Genomic DNA, 23,289 nt, shown 5'->3' on the forward strand with positions numbered 1-23,289 from the left:
CCAGGCATCTGTCTCAGAGAGGCCCTTTTGTAGGATGTCCACATCATTAAGAGTTTCGATTATGGTTCCTGGTTTGCAGTCATCTGCAAACTTCATTAGCCAAATACCTTCTGTGTTAGCCTGTACTTCAGAGAAGCAATTAAAAGCAATTAAAAACCTCAGTGTAACATCCGTAAACTGACAGGTTAGTGGAGTGTTTTAAACAAACGTCAAAATTCATTGTGAGAAAAGTTGTTGAGGTAGATAGCAAAAACTGGTACCAATTACTAATATACCCACTGTCTATCATTAGAGAAGTACTACAAGGCTTGACAAAATTAAGTTCTCTTGAGGTGTTTTATGGCAGGCATCCTTGTGGACTGCTAAATATTGCTAGAGAAACAGGGGAGGAGCTAAAGCCCCATTTATCAGTATCATATAACATTATACCAATGCATTAGACTGAATGAAAGCAGCAAGGCTTATCGTACTAGGACACATGGGAAGAGCCGTGACCACATAAAGTTGCAGTTATAATAGGAGTCGAAGGACCAGGGAATTCAAGGCTGGAAACCAAATTTGAGTTTTTGTACCTTCCACAGGAAAGACATTTTTGGCTAAATGTTTAAATAAAGTCTAAGGACTGGGACTCCCAACTAACTAAAGTACAGGCTGAAGTGGACTCACTGAGGCGAGCCAGGCTAATTGGTAATGCATTCAAGAGCAAGTTATGCATGACAGAGGTAACATATTCTATATATGAAACAGGTAGTGGAATTGTTAAGTACCCAGAAAAACACACAGAGTAAAAAACTGACCAAATCCAGCCAGTAAGTTAGTTACTGCTAAAAGTTTTTGCTTCATTTTGAATTAATAGTGGGTGGCCACGATGGTGCAGCGGTTAGCATTACAGCCTCACAAGAAGAGGCTCTCTGGTTCGATCCTCGGCAGGGGTGTCTTCTGTGTGGAGTCTGCATGTCCTCCCTGTGGGCGCGTGGGTTTCCTCCGGGTGCTCCAGTTTCCTTCCACATCCCAAAGACATGCTGTAGGTGTATTGGACACTCTAAATTGGCCGTAGGTGTGAGTGCATGTGTGTGTGTGTGTGTGCCTTCTGTGGAAGGTTGAGCGCCGGGCTGGCAACTTGACACTGTAAAACTCCACTGCAAATCATGAGTTGACAGGTGATCCACTGTGGTGACCCCTAACTGGGAAAAGCCAAAAGAAGAAGAAATGTGTCTGCTATGAGGTCTGACAAAAGGGAATATGCCCCTTAAAATAAAGTGAACAGCAGAGGCAGACAATTCATTTAAGCAATTAAAGGAAATATTGTGTTCTGAACTTATCTTAGTATCTTCAGTTATTATCAGTGTTTTCATTGTTTATGCTGATGTATCACAGGTAGGCTTATATTTTTCGGAATCATAAATTAAGTAAAGCAGAAACAAAAGAACAGGAATTCCACTATTGGCAGGGAATGCTTGTCAATCAAGTAGATGTTCTCCTCTCTAAAATATTTCTCCTTAACCCAGTAATTCACATTGCTGACAAACTATACCCTCCTGATATGCTTGAACATGCAGCAAAATGGGAATATGAAATTATGGGGGTGGGCACTACATCCATATAAATTCACAGTTCAAGATGGACCAGGAACAACTCTGCCTTGGGCTCATAGCTCATCTAGTGGGCCTGAAACTGAGAATTTCAAGCTGAAGGGGGGCCAATGTAGCACAGTGTGTCATTTCTAGGAAACTGCCATAAAATAGTATAAATGACACTGATAAATATATATAAAACTGTCTTGATAAATATTTGCAAATAAAACTGTTAATTTGCATTGAGCTATTCCTTTAAAAAAGAGAAGGAAACTTTCTGTATGTATTAGTTTGAATAGTTTCCAATAGGCTAGTTGGTTAATGAAGCCAGTCAGTAGTGTATAGAAAAGGCTGAAGTCAGCTAGTTCACCATTACTGGACATTTCTGGAGGGGAATTTTGTTTCTGGAGCAGCAGTTCTAGATGAAGCATTGCTGCATAAACAGATACATAGAAGAAGACACCAAAAAGAACCTGGACATCTTTCTTGCTGAAGGAAATCCAGAAGAAAATGAGTTGTTGATAACTTCAAGGAGACTCACTAAAAGGGAATGCATCCCTCCTGTAATGTCCCCTTTTTATTTGTTAACCTTTCCTGCCTAGCTTCATTTGGTTGAAAGAATATTTTATTTTAGACTAATTATTGTACCTGTCACTTTAACCACAGAGCAATGTGACAAGCTTTCTTTTTATATACTTTACCACAGCACTTAATTTCATAGGCAGTACTGTCCCCCAGGTTACTCCCAACCATAAATTATCTGACATCAAAGACATCATACATAAGACCGCTTATTTTACATTATTTAGGGCTATGCAGCATAACTGGATTGGGTTAAAATAGCTTCACTACTGCATCCTGTTGCAGAGACCATGCCTCTCCTTCTGTTGACTGATTGGCTTGTTTTATGTGCTCTAGTGAAACAACCAATGAGCTTCTCCTCTGATGTGCTAACCAATGTCGTACAGAGGTACCAAACATGGGGATGTACTATAATGCCCAAAACAGAAAACTCTTGACTGTAAATGTAAGAAGTCAATTTAATGTCTCTTTGGTTTCCATTCACATTAGAGTGGTGTGAACTCAGTGGATGTTTTACGTTGTTAGGTGGTACAGGGGGAGTAAATTAAGTTATACCACATTTAAAAATATGTATGCGTTCAGAAATTAACACTGCATTCCGCATTGCTATACATTCGTAAAAAAGTATGAAGGATATGACAGGAAAGAGCAATGCTTTGTTGTTGTGTGGTTTTGCTGTAGAATAATTTACTGCTTTTTTTTAGCATGCTGACTTCTTCAAATTGCGCATCATTTTTATGTTGAACAACTCAAATAGTTCTCTGATAATAGTAAATGTTTAGCTGCAGATTAAATAGTTGTTTTTCAGATTTAGACTATAGAAACATTTTATTTTTAATTCTTGCATCATTGCTTGAGTCAGTCCTGTAGCTATTTGTGCAGCCATTGTTTAGTTATTCAGTTATTTGCCAACCCTTTTTTTGCAGAACTTAAGGAAATCATGGAATTTCTATCGGAGTAAATTTTTGTAGGTAGCTCTTAACATCTTTTGTTACAAGTGCAATCTGGCCAGCAACAATAGATGTATATACTTCGTTAAGCGTTTTTAGCTTGTTCTGTCCCAGTGATATAATTATTTTCATTAGCTGTATTTGCTCAGTTATTGAACATTATACTAGACTACTAATAGAAAGTCTGCTGTTGAAGTGCTCAGGGCATTACCACATAATGCCGTGATGGTCTAAGCTTGGGGCATATCTCATTTTATGTTCCTAGAAGAGCTACCTGATCAACAAATAAATAAATACTAACCAGGATTTGGATTCTGCTGCCTCATTCTAGACCAAGATTCCTTGCTGTACACCTTCCCAAAAATATTTTGTTAGCAACCTTGTTACTGTCTGATATTGCACATAATGTGAAAACTATATATTCCTTTTCCATTGTTGTGGTCAATCAGGATTCTGTCAATCATTGACAAGTTGGTTTCTGTGAAGAAACAAGCTTTCTGAACTAACAAAGAAAATCTGAGTAAATTTTCTCTCCACAATCTGTTAACAATGCATTAATATAAATTATCCAGGGGCTTGATCATGCAGAAAGATAAGACACTATCTTCTGGCTCTCCAAAGTGATTCAGGGGCAACAAATGCTAAACTGGGTCTTCTGTTTGTTATCAAACATCTGTCACCTACCCTCTTTTCATATGTGCATGCTTTGATGATAAGTACATTGTTTTGTTATGCATCATGAACTAAGCTATCAAACAAAACTATACACTTAAATTTATTAATATCTAGTTTATTTAGTGCCAAAACTGAAGCAAATGTCAGTCATTTCCCTATTTTGTAACTGCAAGTCTTGCATTAGCACATGTAACCCTTTAGTCACTGAGAACATTTTTCTTCATTTCTATTTTAAAAAAATAGTGATTAAAATGTTTGCTAAGTGACATTTATTTTATTTTATTTATTGCATTTGATTATCGGGGTGGTCCACTGGGCCAGAAGAACCCATTTTCAGTGGAGGCCCGGGGAAAAAAGCTCCACATTTAACACATACAGACAAGAAATATGTTACAGTGATATAGGATATATAATACAACAGCAGCAAATGCAACAACATTATGATTGCATACACTAAATTATTGACAGAGGTAAAATTGGAGACGAACGGAAGGTGGATTGGAGACAAACAGTGAGGAAAATAACTTATGCATGGAAGGAAACTATGAAATAAAGGTAAATTAAATATTGAGTAAGATGTGTAACAGAGAAGAAGGAAAAAGAGTATGGTAATGTAGGTGTACTGCAGGCTCAGAGTGAAAGGAAAATGAGTTGCGGTGGTTGAGAGAAAGGGAGATTAGAGTGGTTAAAGAGAGAAGAGGAGAAAGATAGTGAGAGGGTCAAGTTATGTGGTTCTTAGTAGAGGTGCAAGTGCATAACCACCATGAGGAGAAGTGAAACAAAACAGAATGACTAGAAAGAAAAGGGTTATTCATATATCTTATAAGTAAGTGCATGGCATCTAGGTCCAAAGAGGTCATTATCCCAGTGTACTCCACCCTTATCAGACCAGTCATAGAGTACAATGCTCCCATTGGTATGTACATGATCAGGCATATACAGCAACTAGAGTGACCTCAGAGGTTCCTTACAAAAAGAACGCAATGCTTAACAAATCTGCCTTATGAATAAAATCTTAAAGCCCTTTCCCTCAACTCAGTCTCCTATAGATTGCTGAGGGTTGATCTATGCCTGGCTTACAAGTTATCCACAAATCGCACGCTTATGAATCTCTTACATATTCATTAGTCCAATAGTACTGGAAATACAAGGTCTAGGGACCTGAATTTTGTCTGTGACGCAAAGAGAAAATGGAGGAGAGACAGATATGTGTCCCAGAGACTGCATCTTAAATGGAAAAGGCTTCCTAGCCATGTTATACTGAGTTTGTCTATTACCCAGTTTAAGCGCTACCTAGTCCAGTGGATAGGGAACAGGAAATTTACATTGGTTCTGGCGGCCATGTCCCTTATGGACAGAGGTAGGTTATAAATGCCTGACTCTCAATGTCCTATTTGTATACTGGACATCATTATTCTTTTGGGGAAACTTGGCTAGACTTAGAAATGCTCCTTGGGTTGTTAGCCTAGTAACAATCTATGAATCTAAGAATATGAGCTGTTTAGTTTAGAACCTTCTAAGCATTGGACTGCATTTTCATGACAATGTCGTCATCAGCATTTAAATTACAAGGAACAATCTCTCTTTCAAAGTTTCTCTTCATTCGGAATAAATATATATGCCCCACTTGCTAGATGAAAAATGTTAAACTTGTTAACACATGACAGATTTTCCTTTAACCAGTATGGGGGACTGTTACATCTAACTACAGTGAAAATAACCATAAAAAATCAATATGACATGATAGTTTAAGTTAAACCCAATAAACTATATGAAGATGACATTAAAATAGAAGGAGTTCCAAAATGGCAGCAGCAGCAGTATAAGCAGCTATGTTTGTAGCTATATAAAATACAGATAAATTAGTACATTCAACAAGGTAAATGATTTGGGTGGTATTACATGCATAGCGATGACCTGGACTATTAAGTATTAGTAGTATTATATATAATGACTCCTAAGACTTGTCACTACTGCCACTATAATTGCAATAATTCCATGGGCGTTAGATACAAAGTGTATTGAGAATAAATTCTGTATGTATAAGAGTAAAATTTTTTTGTGTGTAGCCCAGTGTTGGTGTACTTTGACATCTAGTACACAATAAACATAGTACCAAATGTGTAATTGCTATTATGGGTGAGAAATGGCATATTGCTATGGGGTTTATATATAAATGTGCCACTGTTTTCTGAACCAGAATATAAAACGTAGCGAGCTACAACTTAAGCCTGATAAAAACTTTAGTGAGTAAACTAAAATAATGATATTTGATCTAGAATATGGTGTTCTTCAGTGACAGGAAAATATGTGTGAAGCAAAGGTCATGTATTTCCCTAGTTTACATTGCTCCTGTACATTGATTTTTACAATCACTAACTATTATGATGTCTCTTTTTGTGTAGCCACTATTTTCCAGTTTGTTTACCCCATTCATTTTGTGGCTAAAGAATCTATGTTGAGATAAGCACTGTGGTCATATGCCTATTTGAAGCTAAACTTCTAGACTTAGGGGAACCACTGTTTCCAATATATCTACACATGGACAATGTTTAGCCTTCTTCTTATCCTGGTAATATTACCCTCAGGCTACCACCAAGTGATAAATGTATGTTGTAATATATTGACCTCATTGAATAAGTAATCCTCAGCTGTTAAACAAGAAGATTGTACAATCAACTTAATTATTCTATTCTTAATGTACCTAGGATGCATAATTTGAAAATATAGTAGTAGACCATCACTAGTTCTAATAGGATGATGGTTGACAGAGTGGGTAGGCTTTGATTAAGGAATGTATTAAACATATCATGTTCTAACACCGTATAATACAAATATCAGTAATCTAGCTGTAGAAACATGCAATATTATTAAAAAATATACTGTTGTAGGTATAATGATGCTACCAAAATGCTACAACATTAGCAAATCTAGCACCCATAATCTGTCTAAAAGTCTTGCCCTGGGGAACACAAAAAAGGTTCTCCAAACAAAAATAAAAGAAGTAACAGAGAGCAAATATTTTTATTTTTATACAATTACTTTCAAATCTCTGAGCGCTAAATTTAATTTGAAGCTGAGTAAACATTAAAGTCTGTAGAAAAGGAAATTATCCAACCTGTGCTTATTTTTCCAGAAACCTGCTGAAATCAGAGATATACTTTGACAAACCTCATGCATAATGTAAAAGGTATTCCTTTTTAGTAACCATGGCATGTTAACATGACCTACCAGACCCTCATAGCCAACCATTGGTAGAACCATTATGAGTACTTGGTAAGGACTGGGGTGAATGTTAGGTCCTAAGTATAGGCAGGAACATAGTTTAGAGGTGCTCGATCCTTAGGGTTTCTTTAGGCCTTTATATATGAGGCATCGGTTCTAATTATTTTAGCAGTAGGTAGTGAGGTTCCCTTGCAGAAACATGAAATGGTGGGATTTTGGACTGCAACCATCAGAGTTATCTGAAGTTAATAAGATATGAGTATGCCATTAAGAAAATACCATAGTATAACTTGGCATGGCTGTCCCACTGATAAATGACTACCTTGGGAGAGGGATTAAGAAACAGATATATTCTATAGTAGTTGCTAAATCAGTTAATTAGTCCTCCATAATGTGTAATAAGTCTCCAAAAACCCAGAGACATGTTTGGTGCATTCCATGGAATCCATGCCCACCCAGAGACATGTTTGGTGCATTCCATGGAATCCATGCTCACCCAGAGGCATGTTTGGTGCATTCCATGGTATCTATGCCCTAAGCACTCACATATGTAGCACCATCAGAGCACTTAGCTACACAGTGGGAGAGTAAATCCTTACTCAAGTTGGTATGCTGAAAGTCATGACAGTCATCTTTGTCTGGCTAACATAAAGATTGTGAAACTTGAATCAGTCTAAGCCAAGTATACTACTTGTTCACTTTATAAGTAGACTGGTATAGTGACCCTTTTCAGACCTGACCCAAGTTCAAACAGCAGAACATATACTGTGGTCTTTCAATCAACAATATTATATACAAAATGAGTTGATGTTAGTCTTTCGGCTTTTCCCAGTTAGGGGTCGCCATAGTGGAGCTCCGGTCTGCTAATGATTGGCAGCTGGTTTTTATGGTGTTGAGTTGCCAGCCCGATGCCCAACCTTCAACGAAGGCACACCCATTCAACGCATGTCTTTCGAACGCCCACTCGACCACAGGGAGGACATGCAGACTCCACACAGAAGGCTCTGCCAACCCAAGCTGAGAATTGAACAGGAGAACCTCTTGCTGTGAGGTAACAATGCTACCTCTGCACCACCACGGATTATATACAAGCAAAATTCAGAAATAATAAGATTTAATTTAATGAAGATATGGTAAAACTAAATGATTCTGCCAGAGTGCATTGAGAAAAAAACATTATTGGAAAGGCTTTAGTTATGTTAGAGTGGACTACAAAATGTGAGCTTAATCATTTGCAAAGTGGAATGATTCAATGTTTGTGGTTCATTCTTGGTAGCTGAAGAGTTATTTAATGTCCCCGTTAAGCATTTTATTCTTTCCAAAACTAACTGGGTCAAAACCAGTTTTGCTTCCTGTTTTTCTTTATGCTACAGGGCTTTTGTAGTATTTGTTGAAAATCTTGTTTCTTCCCTTAAATACAGAAAAGTTTGGTGTAGATCTGTATTTCTAGGGTTGATTTTCTAGTTCTTCCAGGCTAAATCTCTGGTTTTAATTTTGTTTTTAATATCCACAGAAAGCCACGGACAACACTGTCATCTAATCCTTCTTTTTGTAAGTGGGTACAGTGTGTCCTGAATTGTGGTCAGTTTTGTGTGGAAAAATTCTAAAGCAGAGGTGGGTGCAGACATGGCAAACAGGGGAGTCCAGTCTACAGCACTGAATAGGGTGTTGAGATTTGTTAACTTATTATTAGGGAAAGATCTTCCTTCAATTATTTGGGAGGTTTTTTTATATATTTTGAATGACCAAATGGATTTAATGGGTAAGTCCTCAAACTGAGCATTAGGGAGTATTTCAGTGTAATGACACCTATTTTGTATGTTTGTTATTATAAGTCAAACGTGGAACTAGAAACAGTTCTTGAATTGGTTCGAGTAGGAGCCTATATTATTTGGGTCAGACAAAATTCATGCAACAGTAACCCACATGAAAGTACGCCCACCTAATGTGATGTGAGAGAGTACCCAATTAGGACTCTTGTCATCTGTAGTATGAGAATTAGGGCAACCCACAATCTGCAATCGTAGGGTCATAGGATCTTAGCAGGTTACTAAGCTAAAGGCCCAGGGCCCTTAGAAGCCTAGCCAAGTTCAACCCATGTTCTCAAGGATGTCTGGTTCAAGAAGACACTAAAATCAGCACCTATTGCCCCTGTCCAAGATAGACACAGATGGTAACCCCTAGGTGATTTTCCAGTTACCCATCCAATTGTCCAAATTATGCTTAAATAGAGCCAATGAGGGGCTTTTTTTAACATGACTAGGAAGCTTGTTCCAAAAGTGGGGCAATCTCTGTGAGACAAATCCATATCTCCAGCAAGTTCTATTGAAATCATATACCAGGTTAAGGTCCTTTGAGCGAGTGATTGTTGTGCCATTTGACTTGCGAATGTGCAGCATTTCCAGTAAAGCTGGGTCAGAGATTGCTCTATATGCATAGCGCAGGTCACCTTTCTGAGCAGTCTGTATGACAAAATTGTAAAGTGACAATGATTTCAGTCTGCCCACATAAGCCAGATCTTGAAGACCCTGACTTATCTTTGTAAGGAACCTTTGTGGTCTCTCCAATTGCTGCAGGTGTTTAGAAAGGAGCATACAAATGGAGCATTGTACTCTATTATTGATCTGATGATGGAAGAGTACAGGGGGATTATAACATGTTCTTTTCTGGAGGCAATGCCCTTACTTATGTGATGTGCAATATAAAATGCCCTTCCTACCACTGTGGAGACATGGTGATAGAAATTAAGGTTGTTGTCAAGCTGTGAAACCAGAGCTCCCACCACTGACTGTGTGCCTAGCATATTGCTATTGATATGGTAGTTTACAGGAACATCAACCTTGCCAAAGGGGATGGTAATGCATTTTTTGCATTAAGTTTAAGACCATGACTTTGGCACCAGTCATTAACCTTCTTCCAGGATGTTGACATAACTAAGGGTTTCAATGATCACTCCCAGTTTACAGTCATCAGCAAACTATGTCATCCACAGTCCTTTATTTTTAGCCTGTACTTTGGAGAAGTAGATTCCAAACAGTAGGGGGTCCCATAACCAATCTCAGTGGAACACCACTGGGTACAGGTCTGCTGGAGGAGGTGGAGTCCCTTATTTTGACCTTATGAGTTCTATCAGTGAGGTAGTTTGCAACCCATCTGACAATATATGGGTTTATACCCAGTTGGGTGATTTTATCAATGATGCCTAAGTGGGAGATTGTGTCAAAGACCTTGGGTAAGTCTAGGTAGGCCATATGCATAGATTTGCTCTCATCTAGAGCTTTGGTGACTGTCTTGAAGAAGTCCAAAAAGTTTAACAGGCATGATCTCCCCTTGAGAAAGCCAAACTGGGTGGGGCTGAGTGTTTGGAGATTTGTATATCTTTGTTAATAAGGTCCATGATAATTCATTCCAAGGCCTTGCAGATAAGGCTGGTTAGGCTCATGGGTTGATAGTTCCTAGGGTCCATGAATGCACCCCCTTTGTGCAAAGGGATGACAGTAGCTGTTTTCCATTCTGCTGGGATGAAGCCAGTGCTTAGGCTGTGATTGAAAAGTGTGCACAATAGTGATGCTAATTCCTGTTTTAACCCATGTAGAACACAGCCCGAGATGTTCTCTGGCCCCACGGAGTTTGTGTTTTTGGCCTTGAAGCGGACATTTAAGACCTGCTCCTTGGAGATACTACTAGGTGGGGGACAGGTGTTAGGGATGCTTTGGGATATATGTGTCGGTGACAAGGGAGTGACTTTTTCACTGAATGTGTCAGCCAGGAAGTTTGCTACATCCACAGGTTCTATATATGTAGTACCATTAACTACGAGTTCAGCTCAAATCTGAGCCTTACCTTTGAGGTTATAGATGTAACTAAAGAACACCTTGTGGTTATCCTTAGTTAAGGAAGCTAATTTGGATTCCTAGTTAGCTTTGGAGGACTTCAAAAGGAGTCTTATTTGCTTGTTTAAGTTGAGGAGGGACTGTTTCCAGTTTTGAGACTGTTCCTTCCTACTAATAGACAGCACATTTTTTCTGCTATTGTATAGCCTATTAATGGCAGTTGTCCACCATGCAGGTTTATTTTTCCTTGAAGATCTTGCTTTGGTTCTGTCAGGTATGGCAGAGTCAATGCAATTGTCCAGGTGCTTGTATAAAGCACTGGTGTATAACTCAGCATAGGTGTCTGTTCCTTCAGTGGGGGGGAAAGGCTATGAAACTATGTATGCCATCATGTAAAAGGTTGTAATTGGCCTTGGAGAAGCTTTTTAGTCTAGTTGCTGCTGGGGGAGGTGTCTCCTGTTATAGTTGCTTCTAACAAGACTGATTTGTGGTCAGATCACAACAGGGATGGCCACACACTGGGGGTCGTACAGTGGTCGGCCATGTTGGTGAGTGCCAGGTCCAGGATATTTGAGCCCCTTCTGGGCAAGTGAGAACCTTTGGGCAAGTGAGTTAGAACACATATAATTTACCCCAGTCTATGGATGGGTAATTAAAGTCACCCAAAACTGAGGTGTTTGGTTGTATATTGATTGACTCAAGCAGATGCAAGTAGGCTGAGTGGATGTCCTGATTTATGGAGGGGTTCTGTAGCTGGCAATGTCCTGAAAATGGGTCTTACCTACGTACCTGAAGTAATCCAAGGGAATTTTGCTGTTCAACCAATCTAGAAGTGTATTTATCTTTAATGAATATTGATACACCACCTCCTTTAGTTCTCACACCTTCTGTTTGTGGTCTGAACATGCAGAAGAAAATGTATCCTAGTATAGTTCGGGGTGATCTCCAGAGCCCTAAACCAGGTCTCAGTGACTGCACAAATGTTAACATCTTCCAGGATGAGGACTGCTTCCAGTGGGTGCAGTTTCTGGTTTAGACTCCTAGCATTTAGCAGCTTAACCTTGAGGTACTACTCATTTTGATTAGAACTGGAGCACTGCCACCAGATCTAGGCCATGGTCTGTTGTCATTGTATATATGGTAGATGTCCTGTATAAAAGTAGAGGGGCAACAATCATTCTTCAGACAGGTTTTTGATACAGCAGAATATGAGGATTTTCTGTTACAAGCCATGCTTCAAAACTGGTCCATTTATTATTAAGACAACATGAAATAAGACAAGCAATGTTAAGTTCTTCTTTTCTGATATGATAGCTGCTTGGGTTCTGTAAATGAGGCTGCCCTGGGTTTAAGTGAATATCTCCTGAACATATAAGTTTGAGTAGGAGACGGTGGTGTTTTGAGTGAAGATCTTTATCTGAAGAAGGAAGATCCAGTAAAGCAGAAAGAACAGATTGCCTTATTAGAGAACTAATAATAATTCAAGCAGATCCCATACTAAACTATTTTGGTGCACCCCAACTTACCATATATATCATAAACTTGAATACCTATGTTGATAACAGACTCTTCTTTGACAATTGAATGTGTGTGGTGGTTAGTAAATCATTCTAGCTTGCACTGCTTATCTTTTGTGGTATCTCCTTAAGCTTAAAATAAGTTGTAGTCCAACTTTATTCCTACCTTACTAGACCCCTTACTGAATATAATGCACCATGTGGCATGCACCTTGCTAAGCACCTAAACCAGGTCAGCATATCTCAACATTTCCTCAGTGAAAATATCTCAGATCTCAGTACCCTTATCTACTCTGACTAAAATCCCCGTCCCTCTACTTAGTGCCTTAGAGATCCTTGAGCTCTCTTATTAGCCTTGCATGCCACGAATGACCCAACATTCATTGGATTCCTTCCCCTAAACAGAACCAGTGGTAAAGCAAGCACCTGCTACAGAGACCTAAACCTGTATTACATCATTAAGAACACCGGAGGAAATGTCAGGTACCTAACCCAATGCATTCACTGTTTCTGGAATTGGCTGCCATTTACATATCAAGCAGAATACTTATAGGTTTATAGGTGATTATTAGGCTAATGTCCTCAGGAATCCCTTTTAAGCCTAGCCATGATTCCTAAATGCATCTGACAAATGTTGATACTCCAGGGTTATTTTAAGTGGTATGTGTAGGCTAGAGCATGGGTAGTGAAGCATTTATAGGTTGCCCCTGAATACTAGAGACATATGGTGCCTGTCCAGGGATAAATTTCCAATTCCCCATCTACTGGTTTAATTTATGCTCAAATTGGATTAGGGAAGAACTCTGCTTCATGTGGATGGGAAGCCTGTTCTAGAAAAGGGCTAGTCTCTGAGAGACATACCTACCCCTCCAACATGTCTTATTTGTGTTGCAGACAAGGTTTTGGTCCCTTGATTGGGCAATTCTGATGTTATTTCTTTTGCAGATGTGCAGCAGGTACATCAGAGCAAGATCAGAGTATGGCACCTATATAGGCCAGGCATATTTAATCATTTCTCAGCAATCTCCAGGAGACTGATAACAGGGAAAATGCTTTGAGGCAGTCCACATAGGACCCATCATTTAGACCATGTATTTTTTTTGTGAGTAACCTCTGTCGAAGATCAGGTTGTTGCATATGCTTTGTCAGGTGGATAACAAAGGGGTCATTGTACTCAGTGATTGGTCTGATAAGGGCTGAGTAAAGTTGAACAATGAAATCCTTTGACTCAGATACCATACCCTTGCTTATAAGTTAAGCGATATATAATGATTTCCTCACTACTATATATTGTATATATGAGAATCGAAGGACAGGTTACTGTTTACATATACTTCCAAGTGGGACTAGTTTTGGGGGTGTAATATCAATGTGGTAAATTCCAAAGGTAGCCATCTTTCCAAAGGATAATATTATGTATTTCTTAACAATGAGTTTTAGACCATGGCTCAGGTAGCAATTATTCATATGTGTCAGGCTTTCTTGGAGGGTGTTTGTGTCAGTGAGAAATTCAAAGACTGTGCATATTCTGCAATTATCTACAAACTTGGTCAGCCAGAGGCTCTTGTTGTAGGTCCTGACTTCGAAGAAGTAGATGTCAAAAAGGAACAGCCCCAGCACCAAGCCTTGAGGGATTCTGCCAGTGACTGGCCTTTTTAAGGAGGCACTTGCCTGTCCTAACTTCTTGGGTCCTATCTGTGAGCCAGATGTTTAGCTGGCACTATGGAAGCAGTTAAGATTTTAGCCAATATTCTAAAGCCTAGAGCCCAGGCTTAATATTATTATCAGCATTCAGCTATCAACTTTAAAAACTAGGCTTGATAAATAAGTGGGTGATCACAAATTTTCATCTGTGATATATGTGGGGTAAATTTTCTTAGTGTGGAATATTGTTCACATCCTACAAATATTGGTAGTGTGGCTAAGCTTCTCAATGGTTTCTTTTTCTGTAATCTTAAACAACTATGATTCAATATATCACTGTAGCCTGAGCGGTGCTATATATGACCATGTGACATTTGTATTGATATTTGTACTGCTTCTCTAAGTGCTCATTGAAGTAGTGGCTGTGAACTCTCCCAAACTGGGAAGAGAAAAGGGAACATTGTACAACCAGATGGTTATTTCTGGGCAATAAAGACATAGTTCAAGATAAAATCAGACTAAAATAAGACAATGATTCTTTTACAGAGAGTTTATTTAAGAGAATATTTATCTATGAAGTTGACCATGTCTGGAAAAAGAACAATCATTACTAAATATGTTCACTCCGTCTAAAGGCAAACTGAAGGTTCTTAAGCCTTTAGGTGGGATATTTTTCAAGAGACAGGAAATGAGATATAATAGGAAGAAACATATTACAGAAGTGATGGTGTGCTTCATTGCATTGTAATGTAGACAGTGTCTGCTTAAATGTTGATTCTGTTTACTTCAAACATTACAGAATCATTAAGCTACTGCATCAGGCCTGAGTAATTCACTTATTCACCTTATATAATGTATTGACTGAAGTTTAGAGAAGACAGCTCAGATACATTGAGGAGTTTGGCACTGATGCCCTTCTTTAGTGATAATGATGGGATGATCAAAACACACACACACACACACACACACACACACACACACACACACACACACACACACACACACACACACACACAGTTATATGAGTGTCTGCAGTTTATTGTTCAGAGTTGTAAAGTACTGAAGGAGACCAATAGATTTTCTGATAAGACTCTAAGCCTGCATAAACCTGAAGCACTGATGGTGATTCCTTGCTTGGTGAGGAAAGTAAACCTATATTTTTGTTGTCTGTGAGTTGCTTAAACTGATACAGCTGCTTCTGTTTTACCTGCTCCAATTTGTTTTCTGTTTTAAGAAATCTGCTTGGCCTGTTTTTTTTATGTGAGAGATAGTTGCTTAAATTATCTATGCTGTCATTTCACATGTTTTTTACTGGTTAAATTATTTCTTGAGTGCAACCTAAATACACAGTGAATTTCTGGGTCTTTGTCTTTTCTGATAAGACTCCAAGCCTGCATAAACTACAAGCACTGCTGCTGGCTCCATTGAGGAAAGAAAACATATTTTTTGTATGTGAGTTGTTTAAACTGATAGAGCTGCTTCTGTTTTGCCTACTCCATTTTGATTTCTGCTTTAAGAAATCTACCTGGCCTGATGTTTTTGTTCTATGCAAAAGACAGACACTTAAGGTATCTAGGCTGGATGTTTCACATGTTTTTTTTTTTTTCATTGGTTAAATTCTTTCTGGAGTGGTACTTAAATAAAAAGTGAATTTCTGGATCTTTGTCTTTTCAGATAAGCCTCCAAGCCTGCATACTCTACACGCACTGCTGGAAACCTGGTGATTTTAAGCTGCCCACTCTTTCTGAAAATTGAGCTTCATAAGCTCCTCAATTTCTACACTATGGTTGATAGCTTGAATTATTTATTTGCCTTTCCTTGTGTTTATTTTGAAAAAAATGCATTTTGCGTCTTATTGTCTGTTCTACTAATTTACTTGCTCTGAATTCATTATCTAGCTAGTTGTTGAATAAAGTAGTGTATTTTTTTTCACTCTAGCAAGCAATTTTCTGCAGTTTTACAGTAAGAGTTCAGTGGATTTTCCACCTAGTGCACTGGGTGGTAGCCTATTCTATTAAGGCTGGGAAAACACTTGAGTTTTCTGCATGTAGTTTTATTGGCTGGGGGACTTACTAATCAGCTTATCGTGTTTTAGTGCCTTTATAAATTCTATACAATGGAGTGGCTCTTGGCTCACTTCAATAAAGCAAAGCACTTTTATTGAATAATCACACTTTTATAACCTGTTTAAAGTACACTACTGTATCCATATCTTTAAGTTTGCTTGTGAAAGCATTTCACTCAGGACACTCCTTTACGTGCTTTTACATTATGAGAACTCAGATTATTCATCTAGAGACAGTAGGCATTCTGAGATGGGAAGCACGCAGTAGGGCTCTGAGTGTAGTCGTGTTAGCCAAAGGCTTAATCAGTTTTCTATATTTCCAGTCCTGGCATAACTTCAGCATATTTGCATAAAGATGTTCACTGTGCCAGTGCCCTGTACAGATGCAAACATCTGGGAACATTGCTTAGTTTCCTTATACTCTGAAAGTTTACTGTGATACTTACCTTATTATAGCACCCAGGACTGTTGCTGCTCAGATAGCATCTGATTTGACAATGGGCAGCATCTCTGGTTAGGTTAGCTGCAGATTATACCATGTAAGCGCACTTCCCTTATCTGGTTACAAACACCCTCCACTCCTATTCCTTTCAAGTACACATTAGGACCTACAGCCATGGATGGGCACTTTCCTGCTATCTCTTGCATCCAGCTTGGTGGACATGGGTATCTTGAGGCAGTGTAAAAATTGTCTTATGTACACTGACAACCATTTAATTCTCAAAAAGACAAATGCAGCATGTGAGAGATGTAGTTACACATTGACATTGGAGGCTAGACTCTCATTACAAAACACAAATGGCAACAAACAGGTTGTCGGCTACTCTCACACATCACTCACCACATCCACAAAGGACCACACATCTACACCCACATATGCAGAGGTGGTCACATGTAACTTACCCAAACCTCAAAGGCCTCTCAGGTGCAGCCCTCAGAAACTCTGCATGTACACAAGGGAGACAATTCCCATCACAACCCATAATGTCACATCTCATTGTGCCTCAACTATCAAGCCCATAAGGCAAAACACTTCCTGACTCAATATTCTGGTCATAAGAGACTCCATTGTGAGACACACTGATGTTCCTCTTACCAGGCTGGATAAGGAAAAGGTTAAAGCTAGTTGCTTGTCAGGGGCCAGGATTCATCAGATCACAGAGAAGCACTCAGGTCAGTTTCCCCTAAGTAACAGTATGACTCAGTCATAGTCCATGAAGGCATGAATGACCTCAGACATACCTCCTTGGACTATAAGAAGAGACACATGATTGAGCTCTCAGAATATGTGTCACAAGGCATTGTCATTGTCATTGAGTGGCATTCTACCATCTCCAAAGATGATGTCAAAATACAAGCAGAAAATGATCGGCTTTAACAACTGGCTTAGCTACTGATGTCATTCCAAAGGGGTCCAATATTTGTCAGCCTGGGAGGACACAGTTGATAGGCCACACTGCTATACCAGGGATTGTCTTTACCTGTCACCTCTAGGCTCTTGGATATTGGCCAAAACATTATCCACCCCATAATGCCTTTTTAGGCATTGCCAAACAGGCAAACCTTTCAATATAACAAAAGCTATTCAGGACAAGATAAAGGTGTTACTGCTCAATACGAGGAGCTTCAACAAGGAACTGCACTCCCTGGAAGCTCTCCTCACCCTGGGAATGCTGACATCTGTGCAGTTACTGACACATGGTTCAAAGTCATGTCATGGAAAGCACAGGCTATAATGTCTTTCATATATTCTGACCAGTCACTGAATATGAAAGAGCTAAAGGTGGAGGTGTATCCATCTACATAAAGGATAAGTACACCTCAAGGCTGGTCAAACAATATGACATGTTTGAGCTACTCCATGTCCAAGTAACCATGGAAAAATCCATTATTATATTCTTGCTGGCTACAGGTCCCCCATTTGAACCAGGAAACTCGTACATCATACCGGATGTTACTAGAATCACTCACCATCCAGCCCACTACCATATTCATGGGTGATTTTAACTACTCCTCCATTAATTGGTAGGCATACACATCAAATAACATACAGGCCTAAAGATTTCTTGGATTTCTAAATTCAAATGCCCTGAAGCAGCTAGTCTGCACTCCCACTAGGGGGAACAAATATCCTAGATCTGGTACTCATAAATACAGGAGAGTGCTGCACCCCACCTAGTGTTATGTCCTCATTAGTAAGATCAGATCACAAAGTGGTCTCCCTTGAAATAAAGGTAAAACTAGTCCCCCACCTAACCCCCAAAATTTTAAGAGTTTCTCTAAGGTTAATTACCCCCTATTAAGGGATGGCATAGCTAGTTTCCAAGCTCCCACAAATCCAGAAAACCCAGAAACCTATGCAGAGGCATACACATAAGCCCTGTATGACCATATAAACAACAGCATAAAAACAGCAGTACCACACTGAAAAAAAAAACAGGTCAAACAGCAAAAACAAGCCACCCTGGTGTACCTCTAGTATTAATAGGTTGTACAACAAAAGAAAGAAAATCCTGCTGAGAAGTAAGAGAAAATGTGCACAGCAGAGAAATAAGTCCCTCATTAGTCTAAACAAGCAAATAAGGGTACTAGTCAAGTCTCTGAAAGCAGACTTTGTGACAGACTTTGTGATAAAAATAACCTCCAAAGCTAAGGGTCACCATAATGCATTTTTCAGTTATGTCTTCAATGTTAAGGACAATACTCAGCAATGTGCTGAATTAGTTGTAGATGGCATCACCTATACTCAGCTGGAAGACATAAATTTGCTGGCCAACAAATTCAGTTCAAATTTCAGCTCCCCATCACCCCCAGTTATCCTTCCCAAAACTACCCTCCAGTACTCCACCGCCAATTATCACCAAAGAACAGGTTGCCACTGTGCCCTCTAAACCTAAAAACACAGCTTCAATGGGGCCTGACAATATACCAGGTTGCTTATTAAACAGCTTAAATTAGGACTTATCATACCCAATGAATGTCTATTCAGCCATAGCTTCCAGACTGGCTTTGTCCTGATAGAGTGGAGGAGAGCAACAGTCATTTGTTTGCATAAAGGGGCATCCACTGACTCAGGAAATTATAGACCCATAAGTCTGACTAGTCTTACATGTAAGGCCATGTAAAGAATAATCATAGACCTGATAAATAATGACATAGGAGATCTCCAACCACTGTACCCAACTCAATTCGGCTTTGTAAAGGGCAGGTCATGCCTACTGAGTCTGATGGATTTCTTTGAAAAAGTCACTAAGGCCATGGATGAGGGTAAAATGTTATATACCGCCTACCTTAACCTGGCCTAGGCATTTGACATAGTTCTCCACTCAGGTATTATAAATAAATTCACAAAACTGGGCATAAATCCCTATGTCACCAGATGGAAAGCAATTGTTCTCATGGACAGGAGACGTGGTTAAAGTGGGTGAATGCAGATCCAGCAGCAGGTCATTTACTAGTTGCGTGCCACAGGGCTCATTATTGGGACAGCTCCTGCTCAGAATATACTTCCCTGAAGTCAAGGCAAATGTGGAAGGCCTCTGGATGACAAAGTTTGCTGATGACTGCAAGCTGGGGGCAATCATTGAATCCCTTAATGATGTAGATATCCTTTAGGAGGGTCTAGATCAGGCAAATGATTGGTGCCAGAACCATAGTCTAAAAATGAATGCAAAATGCATTATCATACCCTCTGGGAAGTCAAATACCCTTGCAAATAATAACATCAATAGCACATCCCATAGAGTGGACTCAGAGGTGACAAATCTAGGTACACAGATAGATAGTAGCCTGAACTTTGGCTGCTATGTGTCCACAGTGGTGAGAAACTTTTTTTATGTGGCACAACTTATAAGTAAAGGTATGGCATCCAGATCCAAGGAAATTATAGTCCCACTGTTCTCAGCCCTCATTAGATCAGTAATCAAGTACAGTGCACCATTTGGTGTTTCCTTTACTAGGCACTTACAGCAGCTGGAGTGACCTAAGAGGTTGCTCTTAAAGAAAATACAGGGCATAAACACCATGAGCTATGTTGATAGACTAAAAGCCCCATCCCTTTACTCTGCTTCCTCGTGACTATTAAGGGGTGACCAATCCACCTCTGATGGAGAAGCTACATATCCGCATATCAAACAGGATGAGGGTCACCCAATCTAGGGTCTAAACCAAACATGCTGGAGAGACAGATATGTGCCTCTGAGATTGCCCCTTCTTTAGAACAGGCTTCCTATTCACATTAAGCAGAGCCCTACCCTGGTCCTCTTTAAATGCAATATGGATCAATGGATGGGGAATTGCAATTTCATACTTGGGGTGGTGCCTATGTCTCTTGTAAGAAATTCAGAGTTCTGTTTCCACAGATTGCTTAGTAATAGTTTATTGTAGTGATTAGCATATAATATAATAACAGCAGATATAAATATAAGAGCATCATATTCAAATGGTACATAGCAGCATAATATCTCAACAACTGAAAGCATGAAAGAAGTTTAACAATGATATCTGAACATGTCTTACACCAGACTCCAACTAACTTCTCTGTCCTAAGCATACATATTATATTACTTCAGTTCAGTAACTTTCCTCTGTTAGCTGTATCCACCCTTTCAGTCTTAATTCCCAGGCCTTGTCTTGCAGGTATCTATCTGACAGTGGCTGTCTATTCTTTATCTAGCATTCCATTGCAAGTACTCATATCATTCCCTTGAGAAATGAACATTCTATAGCTGTCCCTTGAGAACCGTTATTTCTGCACATCTCATGCTTAGCCAGAAAAGTTATATTTTCCCTTCTACTGAACTGTCTTTCATAAATGAAGACACAAGTCTGACTCTATATTTCAGGCCTATTCTAATATATTTATTCTAAGTTATGCTTAACAACTATTTTTATATGGAAAACCTCAGTCTAACATCCATTATGGACAGGGGCAATCTGTAAGATACTCAATGCACAGGCACAAATCCATGCCATCCTTTTGCCCCTAGGGGCCATATATTGGATAAAATTGGATTATATTGACTAGGCTTGTAAGGGCCTTTAATCCGTTAACCTAGTAATCTCCTGTGACCCAAAGAAACTATAACAGATGGAGTGATAATTTGTGCAAGAAGGGGCTGTGAAAAGTTATATGATTATGACTAGACATGGCGTGTGATCTTCAGATACTGAAGAGAAGGAAGGGGTTGGTAAAATGGAAAATAAAGGTGATGCTGGATGAAAGACAATGAAATGTGGGGTTATGATGTTTATTATGAGAATGGTGAGCTGTGACTCATAAATAGAAGGCCAGACTAGTGTACAATATGCAGTGATGTTTATTACATCTTTGGTATAGAACTAAACAGCGAATAAGTGATGAAGGAAGTTGTGATAAGGAAAAGCGCTAGTGGTGAAGGTTGAAAAGGGCAAATTTTCTACACATGTGGTGTTTTTTTTTAGTCTTTTAGTGACACTGCAAGATGCAGAGGACAGGAAGAAATGGAAACAGTTGATCTGCTATGGCGACCCCTAACGGGAGCAGCCGAAAGAAGAAGAGGTCTAATAAAGAAGCTGTGAAAGGAACTGGGTGCAGTCTGGGCAGAACGTTAGGTTAAGCAGATGCTTGGGCAATGCTGGACACCACTCAGTGATGCATCAGTCAGTTTGTAGGAGGTATGACAGTGGATAAGGAAATTGGTTAGAGGGATGGACTATTGTTATTGGAGCAGGTGATTGAGGGAAAGACAGAGGATGGGATATGGTAGAGTTGTAAAGGATGAAAGGAGGAATGGGTTGGCTAAGGTGATGGTTGTAGTATTAAGAGATGTGGGGTGGTGAGAAGAGTGGAGTTATGTAGGAAAGATATAGGTGTTGGGTAGGTGTAGAATGGCAGGGTGGTGAAAGCTATTTGAGTGACTGCAAGGGTCTGCATGACTTCCCTTTGCTTAATGTAATATTTGCAAATGACAGCATATTTCTAAGTATATGCAGTAGTCACTTTAGCTTGTTTGCAAGCTAGGCTGGTAATTAACAGAGCAAACATTTCCAATTTAAATCATTATTAAGTCCATTTGGCACAAGTGTTTTATACTTTAAAATGTATATACTTTCCTTATAACATAACTTATGCTTCAATATATTGTCATCATCATAAAACCACTTAACAGTTTCTAAAATTGTTCCCTTCAATTTAGTTACATCACCTCCATGGAACATATGAAAATGTGCAGCTATTATTTTATCTTCTTTTTTGTTTCTAATATCTCTAATGTGTTCAATGAATCTAATACGAAATTCCCTCTTGATTTCCCCTATATAAAACAATTCACATGGGCATTTTAGTGCATAAATTACCCCTTTACTTCTACATGTGAAAACATCCTTGGGCTCAAATTTAATACCATTGATACTATCAAAAGTCTTTACCACATTTGTACAGATACTACATCTGTTACAACACAACGTCCCCTTCACATTCAAAATGTTTGGGATACTAACTGCCGGTAAATAAAATCTCCCATGCACAACCATATATTTTAAATTCTTACCCCTCTTATACGAAAAAAGGGGTATGTTGGGTAAGATTTTTTTCAATGAGTTGTCCTCTAACAAATACTTCCAATAATATTCAATTAATGCCCTTATTTCATCACTACTAGTGTTATATACTGATACAAAATAAATTGAATTCTCCATATTATTCCTGTTTTGGTTACAGCTAACCATATTATAACCTTTCCCCAATGTATGTTTATGCTTAAAGCTACCATCTCCACCCTCTAATTCTTTATTGACCCTATCCTGGGCCTGATGTAAAATCTCAGGGTCATAACCTCTTCTAATAAAAATCTCCTTAGTTTGTTCCATCTCTTTTTTTTATCTCTGCTCTATTGTTACATAACCTAGCAATACGAACCTACACCCCATAAGGTAACGCTTTAATCACATGGGGGGATGGCAACTAGTTGCATGTAAGTATTGATTTCCATCTACAAATTTTCTATGAATACTGGAAGAGATACTCCCATCTACTCTTCCTTCCAAAACCAGATCTAAATAAATTACCTTATTGCCTTTCTGTAGCCCATCAAAAGCTAAACCATAAGGATTATTATGCATTTCTTGTATAAATTGATCTATCCCTTCAAAACCTCCATTACATACAAAAATCAAATCATCTATAAATCTAAAATAATAATCCACATGTTTCATCATAAAGTCTAACTTAAATAAAAATTGTTT

This window comes from Protopterus annectens, chromosome 1.part1, assembly GCF_019279795.1.
Source record: "Protopterus annectens isolate FY-2018-M chromosome 1.part1, PAN1.0, whole genome shotgun sequence".
Taxonomy (NCBI): domain Eukaryota; kingdom Metazoa; phylum Chordata; order Ceratodontiformes; family Protopteridae; genus Protopterus; species Protopterus annectens.